General features: G+C 55.5%; 1 protein-coding gene across 50 annotated transcripts in view; it reads left to right on the forward strand.

Moving 5' to 3' along the window:
• CELF4 (CUGBP Elav-like family member 4) overlaps nt 1–20,690 on the forward strand; it is a 317,087-nt gene that overhangs the window by 86,673 nt on the left and 209,724 nt on the right. The window lies entirely within an intron of this gene.

A 20,690-nucleotide genomic window follows, 5' to 3' on the forward strand; every position in this document is an offset into this window, starting at 1 on the left:
GGAGATGGTGTTCATCACGTGAACTTCCTGGTGTGTGTATCTGTTTCTGTGTCCAAATTCCCCCTTCTGATAAAGATACCAGTTGTATAGGTTGGGGCCCAACCTGATGCCCTCCTCCCAGCTTGATTAAATCTGCAAAGACCCTGTTTCATATAAGGTCACATTCACAGGTACCGGGGGTTCGGTCTTCAGCACCTTTTGCAGGGAGGGGAGAATGCAATTCAACCTAGAACACTGAAAAAGGGCATCCCTGTGGCCCTTCCGTGGCAGAGAGAGAAAGGTCTTCAACAGTGTTTAAGTCACTGGGTGGGGTGGGGTAGGGAGGATCCCACCAGCCCTTCCTCTGCTTCTCCCCACTGGCCTCATGCTCTTTTCTTTTTCTCTCTTGGGGAAATGAATGATTTATCTTCTCTTTCCTCATATTCTCTAGAGAAAACTCTTCATCTGTCCTTTTAGGGCAGTGGGTCTTAACAGGAAGCACATTTGCCCCCAACAGGACCTACGGACATTGTCTGGAGATGCTGCAGGTATCTGATAAGCAGAGGTCAGGATGCTGCTAAACATCTTACAATGCACAGGAGAGCCCCACAACAAAGAAGCATCTGACCCCAGAATGTCAGTGGTGCCAAGGGCCCTGTGCTGGGACTGAGGGCAGATGGAAAAGGCACAGTGCGGCCCTGGGGGAGCTTCTGTCTCTCTTACTCTCTGCTTCTCATTCACGTGGGGGACAAGCCCCAGGGTCCTCAGAGTGTTAGAGGTGGGAGGGCTCGTCAAGGGGCACAAGCTCACATGGTGTAAGCACAGAGCGGACAGTGGGCGGCAGAAGAGCACGAAGGCTGCCCTCCAGGCTGAGAGGCGGTTTCTGAGCAGCCATCCGCACACTCCTCTCTGCAGGATGTCCAGCTTCAGCACCGACAGCTCGCTCAGTTTTCTGATTTTACCCACACGGAATCTGAGATCCGAGTGAGATGAGCTGCAGTTCACTCGTGACAGAGCTGGGGCCAGAATCCAGGCCTCCCTCACCCACCCATGTTGGGGGGGTCTCCAGCTCCCCATCTTTGGAGGAGTCCCCATCCTGACCGGAAGCAGATCAGGCAGGCACGTCTCCAACCCAGCCACCTCTCCCCTGCCCGCAGACCACACCGCAGGCTGGGGCAGAGCTGAGCGCACAGGGTCTCCTCCCCAGGCTCTCCCAGCAGGAGGGAGCACGGGCTTCCAGGAGAGAAGGCAGAAATGCCTGAAATCCGGAGCTACGTCTGCACCCGCAGCCCGCTCGGCTTGCCTGTCCTCTTCACACCGGAGTCCTGGATCCCACCTCCCTCAGCTTCTGTGGGGAGTCTCCCCTCCCCTCCTCCCAGGTCGCGAAGCCCTCCTCCCGCCAGGGCTGTGCTCTGTGTCTGAGTGCGTTCTCTTCACTTGCCTGGGTGTGGGGGTGTCCCCAGTGTCCAGGTGAGTGACTCTCACACTCTCCCTGTGGCCCCCACGACAGAACCCAGGCCTGGCCATGGCCTGTCCTCAGCAAGGCTCTCTCACAGATTTGTCTGAAGGACCCAGCGAGCCTTGTGTCCACAGCCACCATCTCTAAGTTGAAGGGATAAACAAGAGGCCACCTGAGGTGATGGTCAGCGCCTGGGCCGGGGTCAGGGAACCTGGGTGCCAGGGCCCACCTGCCTCAAACAAACCAGGTACTTTGGGGCAAAACGTTCAGCTTGAAGCCACTCTGAGCCTCCACCTTCTGGACTGTGGAAGAGGGTAGTGATCCAGAGGGGCCTCTGGAGCCTCTGACATTTTCTACAATTCTGAAACTAATAGACTTGGCATTATTCACCTTGCTGAAGCCAACAGGAAGGGGAGGGGAGGGCGAGGGGGAGGAAGGTGTCTCCTGGCCTCCACAGCCCGATTCCGTCTGTGGCAAGTGTAATGAAGTGAGGGTCAGCTCGGTGTCTCCCTGAGGCAGAGCAGCCAGACTGCCCGCCCCCGAGGGCCAGCTCCAGGACAGCTTCAGGGAAGGGCTGCAACCCCCGCCTCCGTGTCCCTCCCTGCCCCTGGGCCCCACGCCTCCCCCGTGCCCTCTGCTCAGCTTTCTTCCTAAGGAAACCAGGCAGAAATTTCTCAGCTTTCTTCAGCACTTGTCCAGGTATCGTTTGGACCATGACTGCCATCAGCCCAGTCATCAGCAGCAGTATGTACAGGTTACCTGCTTGTGCCCATTTCTTTTGAGGGAGGGGGGCATCAGACAAATGAGTGAGACACAGCTGAAGGTTTGGGAGGCATGTGTGAAGACTGCTCGTGATCCAGAAAATGGCTTTAGGTGGCAAAAAATGGTAGTGATGGGAAGTGCCCAGGAGTTTAGCAGCAAGAGGCCTTAGGACAAACCAGAGTGTCCTGGAGAAGCCCGCCCCATCCCACCATGGTGGCCTCGCAGTTCCAGGCTCCTCCCCCTCTGACGTGCTTCCTAGACTGGCCCAGTTGTCATGGTGACATAAAGACTGAGGCTTGTCTGGAAACCCCTCGGGCTGTGGTCACCCAGGGGCCCGGCTGAGCACAGGCTCCCTCACCAGCCACAGGTTGACACAGCTCTCAGCCAAGCACCTCACCTTCTTTCAGCCTCCTCTTCCTGCACAGCCCTTTGCTTCCAGGCTGCTCCAGTGTCCAATCCCTGGGTCAGGAAGTTCTCCTGAAGGAGGGCATGGCCACCCACTCCAGCGTTCTTGCCTAGAGAATCCCATGGACAGAAGAGCCTGGCAGGCTACAGGCCGTGGGGTCGCAGAGTCAGACGCAACTGAGCGACTGACACTCGCCAGTGTTAACTCTGCCTTTCAGTGCTTAGAGTCCCGCCCCCCAGTGCTTTCTGTGCCTGCTCTCTTGCCCAGAGCTGACTCAGAGCTGGGCGGTGGGCAGGGGCAGGGCGCAGCTGCTCTGCCTACCCCTGGACCTCGCAGGCCTCGGCAACACCGAGAAGCATTCCAGCGGACCCATTCTCAGGGCTCCTCTTCCACCCACGTCACCCCATGCCTCGCAGCCCCCTGGAAAGTTTTCAGCTTAGCTCGGCCTGCGGGGTTACACTTGATAAGACAGGCGTTTCTCTCTCTGTGGTCACGGGCGCCTGGAGGAAACACTGTGTTGAAGGCTCTTTGGCCTGGCCAGTGACAGCTGGCACCCGTGTGTCTGGGCAGCCAGGAGTGACCAGAGTGAAGGGGTTTCCCCACACACGTGTGTCAGCCGCAGGGGTTGGGGGAGGGGGTCTCAGTGGAGTGCCTAGGTGAGACCATGTGAGGCTGTTTGAGGGTTTGCTGACCTTTCACCAGAGCACAAGGCAGAGAAGCAGGTTATCTGTGTGAACTCCTGCTGCGGGAATGGATGTGTTTTAGGACTGGCAGGGTTTCTCCTAGAGAGTGCGCGCGTGGGCAAGTATAAAGAGCCAGGCGTCTGCTTTATGGGCCTGCATCGTGGCCAGAACGGTGGGCTGCCAAGTCCCGTCAAAGATGGGCAAGCCTGGGTGATGATGGCAGAAGATATTGTGGTTATTTGTTCTTCAGATCTTCCTGAAAATAGTTATGAAGAGAAAAGGGCTGGCGTTCAGGGCCCCAGTTCACTGTGGCCCTAGTGTGTTTTGAGCGAAGGCATTTGTGGTATGTTCTCAATTGGACCACCAGGGGGCGCCACGCAGGTCGGCTCCTGCTCCGGCGGCTGGGTGGACACAAGGCAACTTGAGAGACTCTGGTGTCCACTCTGCGCCCAGCAGAACGCTCTGCTCCACCTTCCAGAGCGCTTACAGCTTGTGGGAACGACAGCAAGCTGCTGGATGACTTGGGATGAGCCTCATGACCTTCCTGGGCCTGTTTCCTAGTTCCATAGTGAAAATCTTGTGTGCCAGCCCTTGGTATGCTGTGGAGTGCTATAAATCCAGGGATCGCCATGACGGACAGGACAGTGATGCTGAGTGTGTTTGACCAGGGTCCTCTGGCACAGTAACATCCAGCAGCTCCTAACTCATTCATGAGATAGTTACCGGACAATAAAAGTACAGAATGGTCAACGGTGTGATTTGGATTCTAAGCTTCATTACATCTCAGAAGAGGGAAGGACTGTGAGTGGAATGACCATGAAGGACCCCGTGGACAGGGAGACCAGTCCAGGTGTGCGTCAGGGAGAGGAGATCGGAAAGGGAGTCAGGAGGGCCGACTTTGGGGAGCCAGGAAGGTCTGAATTGTCCTCCCAGAACTGGGGGTTCTGGGAGACTGTGAGGGGAAAGGCAGCAGGCCTTTCTCGCATTGCTGTCCTCCAGAATGTCCAGCCCACACAGCCTGCAGGCCTCAGTCAACTCCAGGCAGTGAGTCCTGGACATCCTGCTCGCTCAGGCGTGGTTTGGGCATTAGCAATCCCCAGCCTCCCTCCTCCTTGGGAAGGCCCTGCCTTCCTCTGCCCACCCACCCCAGTCTTCCAGGGCCTCTGGACTTAGCTCCAAGCCCCGCCTTCATCTAGGAAGCTCTCCTAGGCTGCTCTGACCCACATCAGTCTCCCTTTAGTCTGAGCAAGGTCAGCAGAGCCGGAGGTCTAAGCCCTGGCTAAGGGTGGACCTGGGCCCAGAGCGTCAGCATCACCAGGTGCCTATTAGATGTGCAGAGTCTTCAGTGCCACCTGGGCCAGCTGAGCCAGGTCACTCAGCCTGCACCCCGAGGCATTTTAACAAGATCACCAGGAGAATCATGTGAACAAAAAGTCTGGGGACCACTGGCCTAACTTTAGGTTCTCAAAGACACTTCGTTTAAATATTCCCAGAAGCAGACTTCAGAAAAGCATTTGAATGCAAGTGGGTTTTTTTAGATGGTAACCCCAGAAACACGAATAGGAAGTGACGAAATGCCGCAGGGTGACAACCACCACTCCTTGAGGACTCCCTGAAGGCCTGACACTTCACAGATATTCTCTCCTTTATCTGTCAAAACAGCATCACGTGGGCGCACTCTCGTGTAAGCACTGGCAGCAGTGTTGTATGAACCAGGAGACTGAGGGGCAGGGGGCTCACTCATCAGGGAGGGGTCTGGTTCCAGGGCCCACTCCTCTTCCGCCGCATCCTGTGGGGCCAAGCCTGCGGAAAACCTGAGCATCCCAGGGGCGGGAATGGGGCCACTGTCTTCTGTTTCTGTCACCCCAAAATCAGGACCGGACTGCTCCCACAGGAGGCTCTGGTGTGATTGCTAGACCGCCCCCCCCCCCCGGTGGGCCATGTGAGGCAGGGCAGCGGCCCCACAGCTGTCACCACACACCAAACCTGCCTTTGGGTTGGAGAAGCCTTACTCTGCATGGTGAACAGAGTCGAATTCCAGCCCCAGTTCTGCCTGGAGCCTGACTGTGTGCCCTTGGAGAGCCACTTAACTCCTCTGAACCTCAGTTTCAGTGACTGCCCTGTTAGTTAGAAATGTGTTTGGCTGCAGTGGCTTCAACAAATGGAGCTTTGGATTTTTGCATTAGCACAGAGTCGGGATCTGATGTTGGCTTGGCAGCGTAACGTCAGCATCAGTCTCTTTGCTCATGGTTATAGAATGGCTGCCTCAGCTCCATGCATCATACCCACAGTCCAGCAGAGTAAGTCCAGTTGTGTCTGTCCCTTTTATCACGAATGCAAAAGATTTCCCAAGGCCCCTCCCAGTAGAATTCTGTGTGGGTCTCATTAGCCAGAACTATGTGTGCTAGTGGTAAAGAATCTGCCTGCCAAAGCAGGAGACATAAGATCCCTGGATTGAGAAGACTCCCTGGAGAAGGGCATGGCAACCCACTCCAGTATTCTTGCCTGGAGAAGCCCATGGACAGAGGAGCCTGGCGGGCTACAGTCCACGGGATTGCAGAGTCAAACGCAACTAGACAGAACTCACATGTCCGTGACCACCCTGGCTGCAAAGGAGGCTGAAAAAAGGGATATCTTGCAAAGAAAGAGGCATGTATCTGCCATGATCACACCTGCTTTTGTCTGTGAGGGGGAGAGGGGATGGATAATGGGTAGGAGCCAAGAGAGTCCCCCTGTTAGCCTCTTAGACGTGGGTGGGGTGACAGAAGGGCAGGCTGGGCAGCACGCAGAGCAGCACCCCACCCCACACACCTGCACTGTTTGCCTTCAGCTCAGATCCTGACCTGACGCTGGTGTGAGGAGGCCGACTCAGAAAGAGTTGTTCAGAAAGAGGGTGTCCTAAGAACTGCTTCTTCAACACAGCACTGCCGACTCAGCATGTCCATCCAACTACTGACATGGTTTCTAAGTCCATGAAATCCTTCGTGGGGGATGAAGATTTCAGTCCCTTAGCTATCATATTTTTATCTTCTACATCTCTCTTGGACTGGTATCCTTCTGCACCCCTGTACGTGGCTTAAATATTAGAGAGTCAGAAGCCGCTGTGCCACCCCCTAGCTGTGCCCGTGTCATGGGGGTCTCACGGTCAGGTCCCCATGCTTGCTTTGTGGCCTGGGGGGACGCACACCTTCTGAAAGAGCCCCGCTGGTTTTCTGGGTGACAACTTGACTTTTCAGAAACGGAAGTAGCCGTGCTTCTGGCCTGTTGTCGGGGGTGTGGAGTGAGGTGCGTGTGGTCTGTGCCAGGCTCGCCTGAGGAGGAAGGATGTGCCCGCACGATTGACTTCCACTGGGCTGCACTGAGAGTAGGGAGGCAAGGGGTGAGAGACGCCCTGGCTGGCCTGTGTGGCCCCTGGCTTCTCAGGCCCTCTGTCTGGGCTCAGCCTGCAGAACCAGAAAGGCCCACCCAGCCCTCACTACTCCCCAGGATGCGGGCTGTCCCAGGAGGGAGTGAGCCTCCTGCCACAGAAGCATTCAAGCTGGGACTCAGTCCCTGGAGGTGGGGGGTGGGGAGGGGGAGAAGTAGGGGAGACTCAGGTTGAGAACAATGCAGGCAACCCCACGCTGGAGGACTCATTTCTGGGAGGTGAGGCAAGACCATGATTTTCTGTGCTCCTGTTGGGCCTCCATCATAAATGGCCCCGCAGCGCACCAGTGCCAACCCAGTCCTCAACCCCAGCTACACCCGTGACTCGCACTGCCAGCCTCCTTCCAAGAGGAGGGCCACCCAGCCCTCCCAATCTCTCCCTTCTCTGAGGACACTCGGGACCCACCACATCTCTGGGAAGGTTCAGGCCCCAAATTCAGCCAACCCAGCTCCACCACTCTGAGCTCTGTGACCTTGCACAAACCGCTTCAACCTTCTGTGCTTCGGTTTCCTCCTTTAGACCCTGCCAACAGCGCCTCTCCCCAGGGACTGCTGCATGAAGTGATGCCAGCAAAGCGATGGACACCCTGTGTGCACATGGGAACTCTATAACAGGCTGCCCCCTGTTGCTGCCGTTGCTGTGGCCATCCCCTGCACCCCCACCCTGCCCAGGAGGGTGGCTCCCTCTGTCCGTCCCCACCCCTCCTGCCCCGGCCTGGCAGACTGCTGGCCCAGGGCGCAAAGCCCCGTGGTTGACACAGGGCTGGCCGCATGGGGGTCCAACGTACCTCAGTGAGAGGAAGCCAGGTGTGGGAGTGGTGGGAACATCCCTCAGACCCCTGGTCCTGTCCCGGCTGAGGCCTGGCTGTGCTTGGAGAGGGAGGTTCCTGCCCCTTCCTGCCCCTCAGTCCCCGAGAGGTGTTAGTGAAGTCCGTGCTGAGAGTTTGCATGATGCCGACATCCACTTGGTTTCGGATGGTCCAGGAGGCCTTTCGAGGCAGGGCGACCCAGGGATCTGACATGAATATGCATTTGGCCTCTCCCAGCAGCTCTGACAGCTGGCATCCGACAGCTGGGACTGTTCAGAGCCTGAGAGAAGCTTTTTCATTCAATTGGTAAGTGTTTCCTGAGCACCCATCAGGAGCCTGGCCCTAGGTTGGTGCTGCTTGGCGGGTGGGCACAAGGAGAGGGCAAGGACCCCTCTGTCCTGGGACTTCCCCTCCTGCAGAGGGGAAATGATGTATATGCCATGCGGTGAGACCCTGGGCTGAAGTGTAGAGCTCTGAGTAGTCAGGGAGCTCTACAGAGCTGTCTAGAGAGTGCCTTCTGTGAGCCTTGCTGCCCTGAGCACCAGGGCCACTGACCTGGGACAGACTGGCAGGATTTGGGTTAATGGAGAGGGGCTGGGCACAGCATTCCAGTGAGGTGATGGCACACGTGGAGGAGGAGGGAGGGAGGGAAACTGCACTCCTGAAGCTCTCAGAAGGAGGTTGAGGGGTCTTAGAGGAGGCTTGGGACCCCCGTAGGGAAGGTCTTGAACATCCCACTGAGCAATTCAGTCTCTTCAGGTACTTGGGAGCTGCCAAAGCTTCCAGAAGAGGAGAGTGACAGCCTCAGTGGGTGCAGCTGGCATACCTCATGCCTGGGTTGGCAGGGGCTACTCTCTGGGGTTGGGAAGTCCTGCTGGAGGGGGGTTGAGGGGAAATTGGCTTCTTCTGGACCCTGAAGCTGGTGAGGGGAACTTGATTTCCCCCCACACAACCATTTGAAGGGCTTGTCCCTTCTTAAGGAGAGTGCTGAAGAGGTCCCCAAACCACCTGGCTGCACATAGAAGTTTCTGAGACATTCAAGTTTGTTACAAGTGCAAGGAATAGAGGTTCAATCTCTCCCTCTCTCTCTCTCTCTCTCTCTCTCTCTCACACACACACACACACACACACACACACACACACGCACACACATGCACAGAGGCATACGGTCAGGGTACGCCTGCAAATCCACATGTTACAAGCGCTCCTGCCATGATCTGAGTGCCCAACCAACTCTGGGAGCCCTGGGCACCCAAACGGTCTGTCTGGCATCGTTGGAAGACCTTCATTCCTCCTCTCAGGCTAGAGGAGTTTGATCCATGAATGAGACGCTTCTCTACCATTATGTTTTCTTTCTGAGAGCCAGAGACCCTCAGAGAAGTAGAAGGGGCAATGCCTTAGCACCATCTTCTCCCCACCATTGTCCATGGGAAACACAGTAGCCCAAAGAGGGTAGATGGCTTGTGAAGGTCCGTGGACATTACAACACAGCCTTCATCACGATTGATGACTCTGGTCATCTGGTCAACCCAGCCCAATTCACCAGCGCTAGGGGGACACCCATTCCCATTAGCATCCATATGACAAGGTTGCTCAGTGCAGTTTTATGACTTCTGAGTAGACGATCCAATCGTGCTTCCAAGTTAATGTCCTGCCAAGCCTGCTTTAATGAACAGATACAAAGTGTGTGTAATTAGCACAGCCATGGTGTGACCGTGGAAGAAGTGAGCTGTAAATGCTGTTGTTCTCTTAGGTAGACCACATATTCCAACCGACAGTACTATTGTCTACACTCTTTCTTTGTTGCTTAAAATGTTTTATGCTATAGATTTTGCAAAGACTGACCTCTCCTCAAGTCCAGATTACCCCTTCCATTCTCACTTGGTGGGTTCAAACTTTACAAAGACCTCAACCAACTCCTTAAGTGTCGAGCCTCTCACACAGAAGGAACTTTCAGTAGGTGGGTCACTGCCTCTCTAGAAAGCCTCCCCTGATGGAGTGAACCCTATTCTCTATATTCACAGGGTGTCCCTGGGGATTATTCTATTATAAACCTGCAGAGCAGACTAGATCCCACTGATGACCCCGTGGAGCTTTGCTGCAGTTTTGGGTTCTTTTCAGCCCACACCCCACCTGGGTGGTCTGCAGACATTTCCAACCCTGTTAGATCACTAGGCAAGAACCTGATCAATCACCTATCAGACAATCCCGCTGTCTGGCCACTGTTTGAGCCCCCCTGCCTCCCGCCCATAGGTCCTGAAAGACAATACATGCTGTCTCCCTCCATTCTTATTAAAGGACTTATCTGGGGGAACTTAATATTTTCTTTTAGGATAAACTGAGCTAATGCGATGTGCTTGTTTTAATTTGCGAGGTTAACTGATCTAATTATCTGTGGCGTTTAGTTAAATCCTTGTGCCTGGGCCTGCTGCAGGTGTGGGCTTTGAATTCTGCCAACAGGAAATCTCTTAAAGCGAGCTGATCTAACACAGCGTGGTCTGCTGGTATGAGGGATTTTGTAATAATGCATGAATTTATTAACATCCAAAGATAAATAGAGGGTGTATTTACATTAAACAAATTCACAAGGAACTGTCTGTTTTTTCCCTGCCTGCCTTTTAACGGAAGCACCCCCAAACCCCGTCACTGTGTATCCACTGTGTGGAGTCCAGAGCAACCTCAGGGGTCTGTGAGACTACAAATCGATACTCCGCCCTAACGACACTACTTGGGGAGCTGGTGTGGCAGGGGTTAAAGGCTTGGAGTTGTAGCTGACCCCGAGAAGAGGGGCCACTGGTGTTGCAGACCCAGATGCCTAAGAGTCGACACCGTCTTGCTAGGTGAATCGGTGCCTCTCGCCAGTGGAGGGAAGTGCTGTTCCCTTGTCCCTGGGCTGGGAAGGGAGTCCTGGAAGTCTGGGTTTGGGACTGAGAGCTACACCTCCTGGGGGAGAGTGTTGAGGAGGGTGACAAAGGACGAGAAGGAAACCCTTCCATTGAAACCAGCTGATTGACTGGTGCCAACCAGCCTGAAGGTGAGGGGGAGCCCCCTCCCCACAGGATGTGTCTGGAGTGGCTCCTGACTTCCCAACCCCACCCATGCCTGACCCTCCAGGAGCTGCTCCACGGCCCCATGTAGGGCTTCAGAGTTATCTCAGAGGCTGGGCTGCAACGCCAACACTGTCCAAAGGGAGTGGAATTCTAACTCCAGAAATTCCACTTTGCTCAAAAATACGGCTGGCCTGTGTTGTCTGGAAACCCAGGTTTGGGATGAAGCCAGGCCACTGTAGCCACCTCTGAAATGCATTTCCCGTGACCTGAGGCCCAGGCAGCCTGACAGCCAGAGTCACTCAGCCCTGACCTGTTTCCTTCCCGCGCCCGGCTATCCCTGCTTCCACGTGAGTGCTCCTGGATGAAGTCACACTTGCAAAGGCACGTGAAGAATAAGCGTTCACGTGCAAACTGTCCATGGGCATGCACAGATGCACACCCACACTCAACATTCAAAGGTGCCCACACACGTACACCGGGGCGCCTGGCGTGTGTGTGTGCGCAGGAAGCTCCATGCACATACGAGATGTGTGTGTATGCATAAACACACACAGGGAGGCGTGCACACTCGCACCCAGGCACACGCCCGCGTGTTGGTGCACAAACACACGTGTATGCACGCTCTCCTCTGGCTCCTTTTAGAATTAAAAGGGAAGGTTTCTCTACAGGGACAGCTGAAGATAAACTCTTGGCTTCTGATTTCCAGAGTAGTTTGGACAAGGTCCTCTGAAATGCATTAAAATGCTAATCACAGCATCTGTCTGAACCCTGGCAGCTGTGTGACTTGGGGGGAAATCAACGCAGAATGGATTCCGACGCCTGCGACGACTCCTCGACTCTCCTTGCCTCACTCCCTCCTTTGTCTCCTGCTCCCTGCCCTTGCCTGCACACCCCCCCACCCCCCGCCCCAAGCCTCCACCCAGCACCAGCCTCCCTGCCGTGTCATCCCCAGCCTGGGCCACAAGGAGATCTTGCCTTTGCTGGACTATGGGTCTCAGAGTGTCGCGGCTCCCCAGGGCTAACAAACAAAGCCTGCACTAGGACAGCCGGAGCCGAGAGAAATGGCCTCCCTCCACTTGGGCCCACCGCTCCCCTGGGTACCTCCCCATAGCTGCCAGGCTCCAGGCCTCTGCCCTCAGGGGAGAGCACAGAAAGTGCCTGAACCCTCAAGGATGGATGCTGAAAGCGCATTCTATTTAACCCACGGAAGTGCACTCAGGGTAGACCAGGGAGTGGGGGCTGAGTAGATCCTGCAGCCACACTCCCAGTGAACAGGACAGGCCCTCCCCCAGCCACCCCTGACTGTTGGCCCAGCTCGTCTCCACAGCTCCTCCCTGACACCAGGGATACCCCGGGACCCAGGAAGCCCTGATTCTCTGCTTCTTGCACAGCATCACACCCCATGCTCAGCTCTGTTGCTTCCCTTTGCCTGGTATCCCCCAGTATCCCAAGCCCTAGTCGACACTCCAAACTCAGCCCAGCCATCGGCTTCTCCAGGAAGCCATCCCCAGTCTGGACAATGCTGTATAAGATACCCCCCCTGCAGGATTCCCAGAAGTTCCCGTGCGTTCCTCAGTTGCCATATTGTGACATGACATGGCCAGTCCCTCACCCTGGACCACTTGCTCCCAGAGGATACGGGCTATGCCCCGCCCATCCCTGTGGGCACAGCATTGGCACAACGATTAGCCTGCTAATTTCTCAGAGGCTGGGAAGACGTTGGAATGTGTGGGTGGATATGCCCCTGAAACCTCAGGACAAGAGCTGCTGCGAGGGACCCCGCCCCGGAGACCCTGGTGGCGTTTCTCTCTCACTGATGGGACCCGGAACAGGCTCCGGTCAGGCCCCTGCAGGCACAGGTCTCACACGGGGTTCATATGCCCACCCCTCACCCCCACCCCACGAAGACCGAAACTCCCAGCATCCCACGGTTCCATTTTTCCTCTTAAGCACCAAACTGTCATTTCACTAAACACCATCTGGAGACTCCTGGCTTCAGCCCCTCACTTCTCCCCAACTCTTATTAATGTGACGGGTGTTTATTCCTTCCTCCTCCCCTTCCACTTCCTCTAGAGCATCGCAGCTCTGGGGCCTGCAGACATCCATCTTATCTTCGGGGAGCTCAGCTCTGCTGGGGAGGTGGTTGCTCAGGCTTGGCTTTAAGCAGCTGACAGTGATAAAGAGCAGACAGAGCAAGAGGGAGCTGTTCCTCCCCGACTTCCTCGCGAGCCCAGTCCCTGGCGGCCTGGGCGGGGGACAGCGGGCGGGGGAAGGCGGGGCAGGAAAGGACCTCGGGTAAACCTGCTCCACAGAGGCTTCAGCTCTGCCACGCTGATCTTCCCAGAACTCCAGGACCCTCCATGAGTCCCTGGTGCTGCCAAGCACAACCCAGATTCCCGCCCCAGCCCTCGGCACTTGCGTCCTCCGGCCGTTCCCAGCATCGGTGTCAGTCCCTGGGCACCCATCTCTGCTGCCAGCTCACTGCTCCTCCCTCTCTCCCTCCACGCCTGGGCTGGTATTGTGGCTCTCACCTGAACGCACTCACTCTCATTTCTTGCTTGTCTTTGAAGGAGGAGCACTTGCCTTCGTCCTCCGGGCAGCCTTCCCAGACTCCCCCACCCACATCAGGAAACTTCCCCGGCCCTTGCTACATGATTTCACTCCTGCTCTAACCCATGTTGTACTCATGAATCGTATCTCCTGGAACAAACACCAGACTCCCCGGATGGTGCCCACAGCACCCAGTACAGGACCGGACACATGGGTCAATCCCTGATGAGTCGACTCAAAGTGAACCCACAGCAGTGACCCCACTGAGATGAGCCCCAACTCCTTGGGGTGACTGGTTGGCACTGGGGGGCTCGCTGTGCAGGTGGCACTCCCCAGTGCCCCCAGCATTCACTGGCCTCTGGCCAGGCAGTGAAGTTGATTGGCATTATGGCCATTCTTTATTGAGGCTCATGGCCCTAAGACTGGCACCCCTATGTGCTAATGTGGCAATCAGGCAGGCGGAGACTGGCAGCCTGAGAGAAGAGCTCTCAGGCCGTGTTAATATTGCCCTCCGAGTTGCTTCACTGAGCCCCACACAAAACCTTGAGGAAGTGGGGCTGGGGGGGTGGGCAGGTACTGTATCAACAACGGACAGGCAGGGAAACTAGGCGGAGCCCATGGATGTAGAGAGACCTGCCTGGGACCACAAGGAGAGGCAGCCGCGCCCGGACCACATTGTCCTGCCCTGGGCTCCCTGATGTCCCATAGGTGGGTCAGGCTGGGGGATGGGAGGAGGAGCCTCTTCCAAGGACACAAGGCTGGGGTTGCCATCCTTCCCAGGGCACATTCAGAGCCCACTCTCAGTTACCTGAGGGTGAGAGAGGAGAGCGGACTTCCACAGCTCACCTCCAAACTGACCCCTCTGCCGTCAGCATCATGCTGGGGCCCCTTCCCCCCTAAACCATCAAGAAGGTGCAATTGAGTGGGTAAGAGGTCACCACCATCACTCTTGTTAGGCCTGGAGGGGCAGGGGTGGGTGAGTGAGGGGCCTGTCCAGCCTGTCAAGCCGTGGCTGGGGATAGGGAACTGTCATGAACCCATCAGGGTGGCGCTACTGGGAAAGAACCTGCCTGCCAATGCCAGTGCAGGAGACTTTAGAGACGCAGGTTCAATCCATGGGTCGGGAAGATCCCCTGGAGGAGGAAATGGCAACCCACTGCAGTGTTCTTGCCTGGAAAATCCCATGGGCAGAGGAGCCTGGGGGGCTACAGTCCATGGGGTCGCCAAGAGTCGGATGCGACTAAAGCTTTCTGGTGTTACTGGTGCATGGGTTCAGGGACGTGCCAGCCTCCTGAAGTATGGGAGCAGAGAGACAGGGGAGAGTGCCTGGCAGGGCCTGGACAGGGTGGCTGGAGGGGTCCTGGGGGCCTCGGGAGGGGCCATAGAGAGTCTCTGGGGACCTGTTCACCCACTGGGTATGCACGCCAAGCAGGTGGTTATCGCCCGAGTGTATCTGAGGACAGCAGGTCAAGGTTCTCCTCTCAACGGGTCACCCGTGTGGAGTGGGAGGAGCAAGCTGGGTCTGAAAGTCTGGCGATGATGCTGTTGCCCTGGCTCCCTGTTCACCAGCCTCGGCGACCTGCAGCCGGGCTTGGATGCTCTCCAGCCGTGAGACGCCTCCCCTTTTGGGGCCGCTGGGATCTGGAGTGCCAGGAGCCCTGGAATGCACATGGGCTCTGAGTCTCCGCCAGCTGCTCTGCAGGGCACACCTCCATGCCCAGAACCCCAGGCCAGCCAGAGTCCTGAGTATTGGGGCAGACGTGGGCAAACACGGCGTCTCCCCTGAGGGCCCACGCATGATCCAGGGCATCTCCGTGCAGTCTTCCCAGCGGTCTGAAAGGGCCCACCCGAGTGTATATTGAAGCCAGAACGTCCTGGAGGGGCAGGGCTGCGCCTTGCTGGGTGGGCTGTAAGAGCCTCAGCTATCTGAATGCATCTGCCTTTCAGTCAATGCACACCCCTGTCCCAACAGCCTGTCCCCGCCCCGCTCCCCTCAATCTATCCCTGCTCTCCTCCACTTCCTCCTCGCAGAAACTAATTGTCTGTCTCACCAGCCAGCGCCCAGCACTTCCGAGAGGGTTCTGCACGAAACTAATTATGCACCGCTAATTTGGAAGCTCGCAGCTTTCCCAGGAACGCTCATTCGATTTGGGTTGTTCTGCTGAGTGGCATTTCTGTAAATATGCCCCAGGGCTGGGGGGCCTATCAGGGAGGGGTAACTGGAGTCTGGGGTCAGGAGGAGGGACCTGGGGGCCTGGGGTGGCACCGGCGTGGCGTGTCCGTGTTGGGGAGGGGACAGGAAGTGCCATTACTACCAACCGGGGTGGGGGGCCTCCCGAGGGGCTCGATGGCCCTGCAGGGAGGGAGGGAGGAACCCCATGATACCTCTCACTCAGTTGGGATGGGGGGCAGAGGTAAATAAGCACTAGGTTGGCAGGATCGCTCAGGGGCCTGGGCACTGAGCAAGGTGGGAGCTGGGACCACCCTGGTCTCAGGGTGAAAGTGCTGGGTGGGTCTGGAGAGGGTGAAGGAAAGCAGAGGCCATTGTCCTTCAAAGCCCCTTCCAAGGAAAAGTCCAAGCCCCAGTGGGTGGTCCCAGTTTGGTCCTGGAGTGTCAGGGAAGGAGCAGGGTGGGCAGAGCTGGGGCACAGCAGAACGGCTCCTTTTCTGACCTGTTCTTCCTCAGCCAGCTTCCTGGGCAGGTGCCCCGTGCTCAGAGGGCCGGCATTCGGTTCCATGCTCTGCTGTCACCAGTTCTAAATTCCTAGTAATTTTGGAACAACAGGTTCCGATTTTTCACTCTGCACCCACAAAGTATGCCCCTACTCCTGTCAAAACCGTCAGGGAAGTCCTGGGGGACTTCTGTGTGTTCATTGTGCCCCCTAGAGCGGTGGCTCCCTGCAAACAAGGGCTGGGTCTTCTTCCCGCTGTCCGCAGACTGCAGGCAGGGCTCCCCTGAAACGCTCTGCAGAGAACTGTGGGGTTTAGCTGGGTCTTCCACACCGTGTGCCCCAAGCTGGCTGAGATAAGTCACATCGGGCCATCTATTCATGCACGCAGGCTTTTTTTTTTTTTTTTTGCTTCCATCTCCCTGCAGCACACTCCCATCTCTCAGCAAAACGGGTGCCCCAGGTCCCAGCTCAGCAGAGAAGAGTGGATGCTAGCGGCGCCTTGCTGCAGCCTCAGCTCTAGACTCTGGCAGCCGGGAGCTCACCCAGCTGTGCCTTGGAGATTTCAGGGCACATGCACAGTGGCAGAGAAGTCAGGATGCCTGCAGGGCTCATAGATGGCCAGCCTGACAGGAAGTCCTCCAGGGAAGCAAGGAGGAGGGTGGAGAGAAAAGATGTGGCACCGAGGTCAGCAGGGGGATCCCCAGCTTCCTGCTCAAAGGGAAGTGGGACATGGGGGCTACTGGACCCCTCTCGTTTTCCCTCCTGAGAGGACCAGGTAGTGCCAGAGGAGCGCTTGTGATAGGGGAGGCCAGATGGCTACAAGGGCAACACCCAGACCCCTCCCACTTCTGCTGAGCTCTGGGGGCTCCCCGGAATCCAGCAGTCAGTGGTCAGTGTGAAGCTTGTTGTTGGCTCCTACTCTGTTGCACACACACTGTGGACCAAGCATCCGCCACTGACTGGCCACACTCCCCTCTCTGGTGGAAGGAATTTGGCCATGCCAAGAGCTGTTCCAGCAGTACCACTGAGACCACCCCTCACTTACCCCCAACCCTGCCTTGTCCTGAGTGCCTTCACCAACAGACATACGTGAAAGCTAATTCTAGCCCAACCGTGTTGCTTAAAAGGTAATTTCTTAAACTGTTCTGACTCCTTTGCTATAAAATTTGCCTCCTTTGGGCTTCCCAGGTAGTGTGAATGGTACAGAAACTGCCTGCCAACGCAGGAGACATAAGAGACGCAGGTTCAATCCCTGGGTCAGAAAGATCCCCCTGGGAAGGAAATGGCAACCCACTCCAGTGTTCTTGCCTGCATAATCCCATGGACAGAGGAGCCTGGCAGGTCCATGGGGCTGCAAAGGGTCAGACATGACTGAAGCAACTTAGCATGCACGCACATGCCTCCTCTGGCGGAACTCTCAAGACAAGGTGGTAATGGCAACCTCTGGCAGAGCAGAGGCTCCCACTGTGTCTCGGTGGCCTTTCTGATGTACGACCACACGGCCTGGCAGGCGTTCTGACCACCTTCCTCCTGCCTCCGCTAAAATCAGTCCCATCCTTGACTCTAAAGCTCAAGCCCTGACTTCTCCAGGGGACCCCGGTGAATCCCTCCAGGACTCAACAGTGAATCAGCCCCCACCGCCTGTGGGTTAACTGGCTGCTTCTGTGGGTGGCTCTTGTTTCACAAGTCACTTATCAGCCTACATCTCATCCTCCGAGTCTCACACTTCCCCAGCACACAGGAGACAGCCGGGAACGAGCTATCCATAAACGTGCATACCTCTGCATTACCCCTTGGCCGTCCACACGCACTCCACAGTGTATTATATGGTACTTGTCGCTGGCTTTTCCTTCCCCCGATGAGATCGGAGTGTCATTTTCCAGGCTTGTTCCGTTCCCACAGTCAGCCTTGGGAGGCCCACTTCCCATGTGGAAGCAGCGAGAGCCTGTTACTTGGCTGTTACTTGATGTTGACTCAAGGTTCCATTAGTTTCCAAGTCTGTCTAAGAGGCAGGCCTCCCGCTGAGCCATACTGACCAGCCGTCTGCAGTAACCAATGCTGAGTAATGGTTCGAATGGTAACCAGCATTAGCGAATAGTTCCTGTGATAATTGCAGCCTAATTTGTGTGTGCGCACATGAATTAGCATGCATCTGTATGCCATTAGCACTCTGAATTATCTCCTGAGCAGCGCTTGCCTCGGGCCTTGTGGACAAAGCCAACAGTGCACCGTATCTAGAGCTCATTTTCTTCTAAGAACAAAGGACAGAAAAGATGGAGCTTTAAAGAAGGCAAAGAGTTTGCTTAAGCCCCATCCGTGGATTGTGGATTCGCTGTATGAGTGGAACCTCTGGCCATCCCACGGCAGAGAGGCAGAGCTGGTCAGAAGGTCCAGACCTTATCACTGGGGGGCATTGGTCCAGCGAGGTCCTCAGTGGCAGCCTCCTGGGGTCTCTGGGGCAGAACTGAGAGCTGGTCGGGAACCTATCACAGCCTAAGAGATGGATGTATATAGCTGGGCTATGGAAAGGAGTGTGTTCTGTTTCAAATGGATCCAGGAGTTATTTCATAAATTCCTTATGAGCTTCCCTTGTGGCTCAGATGGTAAAATCATTTGCTTGCAATGTGGGAGACCTGGTTTCGATCCCTGGGCCGGGAAGATCCCCCAGAGAAGGAAATGGCAACCCACTCCTGTATTCTTGCCTGGAAAATTCCATGGATGGAGGAACCTCGTAGGCCATGGGGTTGCAAAGAGTCGGACACAACTGAGCAACTGCACTTTCACTTTATGTGAAAGGAGTGACCACCTTCTGACTTGACTTTTGGTAGCACAGATTTCCTAAGAACAGAAACCCTTGGTGATAAGGTCTCTAGCCGGACCCACTGTGTTCAGCCGTAGCAAGTCCTGGGCAGTGGTAATACTGAGGAAAATCCCTGGAGAAATGCTGGTGACATCGGGGTCAGTTCCTTGTACTCCATCACCCTTGCTCACTGCTGCCTATCCATTTACAATGTGAACTGCTAGGTTTTAGTAAGAAGAAATTGGAAATTGCTATTTGATCTTCCAGTTTTCTGAAAAGTCCCTCCACATGACAAATCATGCCTCCAAACTCTGTCTTCTGAGGACATATGTGTTTAAAAGACTATGTCCCCAGAAAAAACACTCAGCCCAGGACTTCCCTGGTGGTGCGGTGGATAAGAATCTGCCTGCCAATGCAGGGGGCATGGGTTCGATGTGTGGTCTGGGAAGATTTCATATGCTGTGGAGTAGCCGATCCTGAGAGCCACGACTACTGAGGCCTGTGCACCCAGAGCCCACGCTCCGCAACAAGAGAAGCCAGTGCCGTGAGAAGCCCATACACCGCAACTGCAAGTCGCCCCCACTTGCCACAACTGGAGAAAGCTGGCACACAGCAACAAAGACCCAGCACAGCCAAGAACAAATAAACCAACAAAAACACTCAGTTCAGCACAGGGGTCCTAAGTTGGTATGGTTTTACAAATTGAACGTGTCCATGAGTGACCAGGACAGATTGGAGCATGCCAGCTGCAGCCAAACATAGCGTATTAAAAAGCGGAGACATCACTTTGCTTATAAAGGTCCATATAGTCAAAGCTATGGTTTTTCCAGTAGTCACCTACGGATATGAGAGTTGGACCATAACAAAGGCTGAGCACTGAAGAACTGATGCTTTCGAATTTTGGTGCTGGAAAAGACTCTTGAGAGGCCCTTGGAGAGCAAGGAGATCAAAACAGTCAATCCTAAAGGAAATCAACCCTGAATATTCATTGGAAGGACTGATGCTGAAGCTGAAACTCCAATACTTTGGCCACCTGATGTGAAGAGCTGACTCACTGGAAAAAAAACCCTGATGCTGGGAAAGATTGAGGGCAGAAGGAGAAGGGGGTGGCAGAGGATGAGATGTTTGGATGGCATAGCCGACTCAATGGACATGAGTTTGAGCAAACTCCAGGAGATAGTGGAGGACAAGGAAGCCCGGTGTGCTGCAGTTCAAGGGGTTGCAAAGAGTTGGACTCAGCTTAGCAACTCAACAACAACAGCTGCAGCCAAGGACAGCCTTGCTTGAGGAGCGCCAACGACCACTCCCCACCCCCAGTCCCAGAGGACAGAGGCCCATAAGGCAGCTCTGATGAACATAATCATGAGTTATCCTTCCAGTTTCTGAGGCCAAATTCACATGGCTTTCCCCCAGGGCCTGGAGTGAACCTCATATGTGACACAGATGCCCTGCTTGTGTCCAGTCCTCTCTGTCATTGCCAGGATGTCACACCCAGGAATCCTTTGTGTGTGTGCTCTGCGCTCAGTCGCTCAGTCATGTCCAACCCTATGTGATCCCATGGACCGTAGCCCATAACGCTTCCCTGTCCATGGAATTTTCCAGGCAAGAATACTGAAGTAGGTTGCCATTGCCATCTCCAGGGGATCTTTCTGACTCAGGGATCAAACCTGCATCTCTTGCCTCTCCTGCATTGGCAGGCGGATTCTTTACCACTGCTGCTGCTAAGTCGCTTCAGTCGTGTCCAACTCTGTGCGACCCCATAGACGGCAGCCCACCAGGTTCCCCGGTCCCTGGGTTTCTCCAGGCAAGAACACTGGAGTGGGTTGCCATTTCCTTCTACAGTGCATGAAAGTGAAAAGTGAAAGTGAAGTCTCTCAGTCATGTCCAACTCTTAGCGACCCCATGGACTGCAGTCTACCAGGCTCCTCCATCCATGGGATTTTCCAGGCAAGAGTACTGGAGTAGGGTGCCATTGCCTTCTCCGTCTTTACCACTGCTCCACATGAATTCTATAAACATCTGTGAATATGAAAGCATTAGGTCTTTATGCTAAGGAGAGCTCATAGGCTCAAGGACATCAGATCTTACTGAGCC

This window comes from Ovis aries, chromosome 23 (genome assembly GCF_016772045.2).
Source record: "Ovis aries strain OAR_USU_Benz2616 breed Rambouillet chromosome 23, ARS-UI_Ramb_v3.0, whole genome shotgun sequence".
Lineage (NCBI taxonomy): Eukaryota > Metazoa > Chordata > Mammalia > Artiodactyla > Bovidae > Ovis > Ovis aries.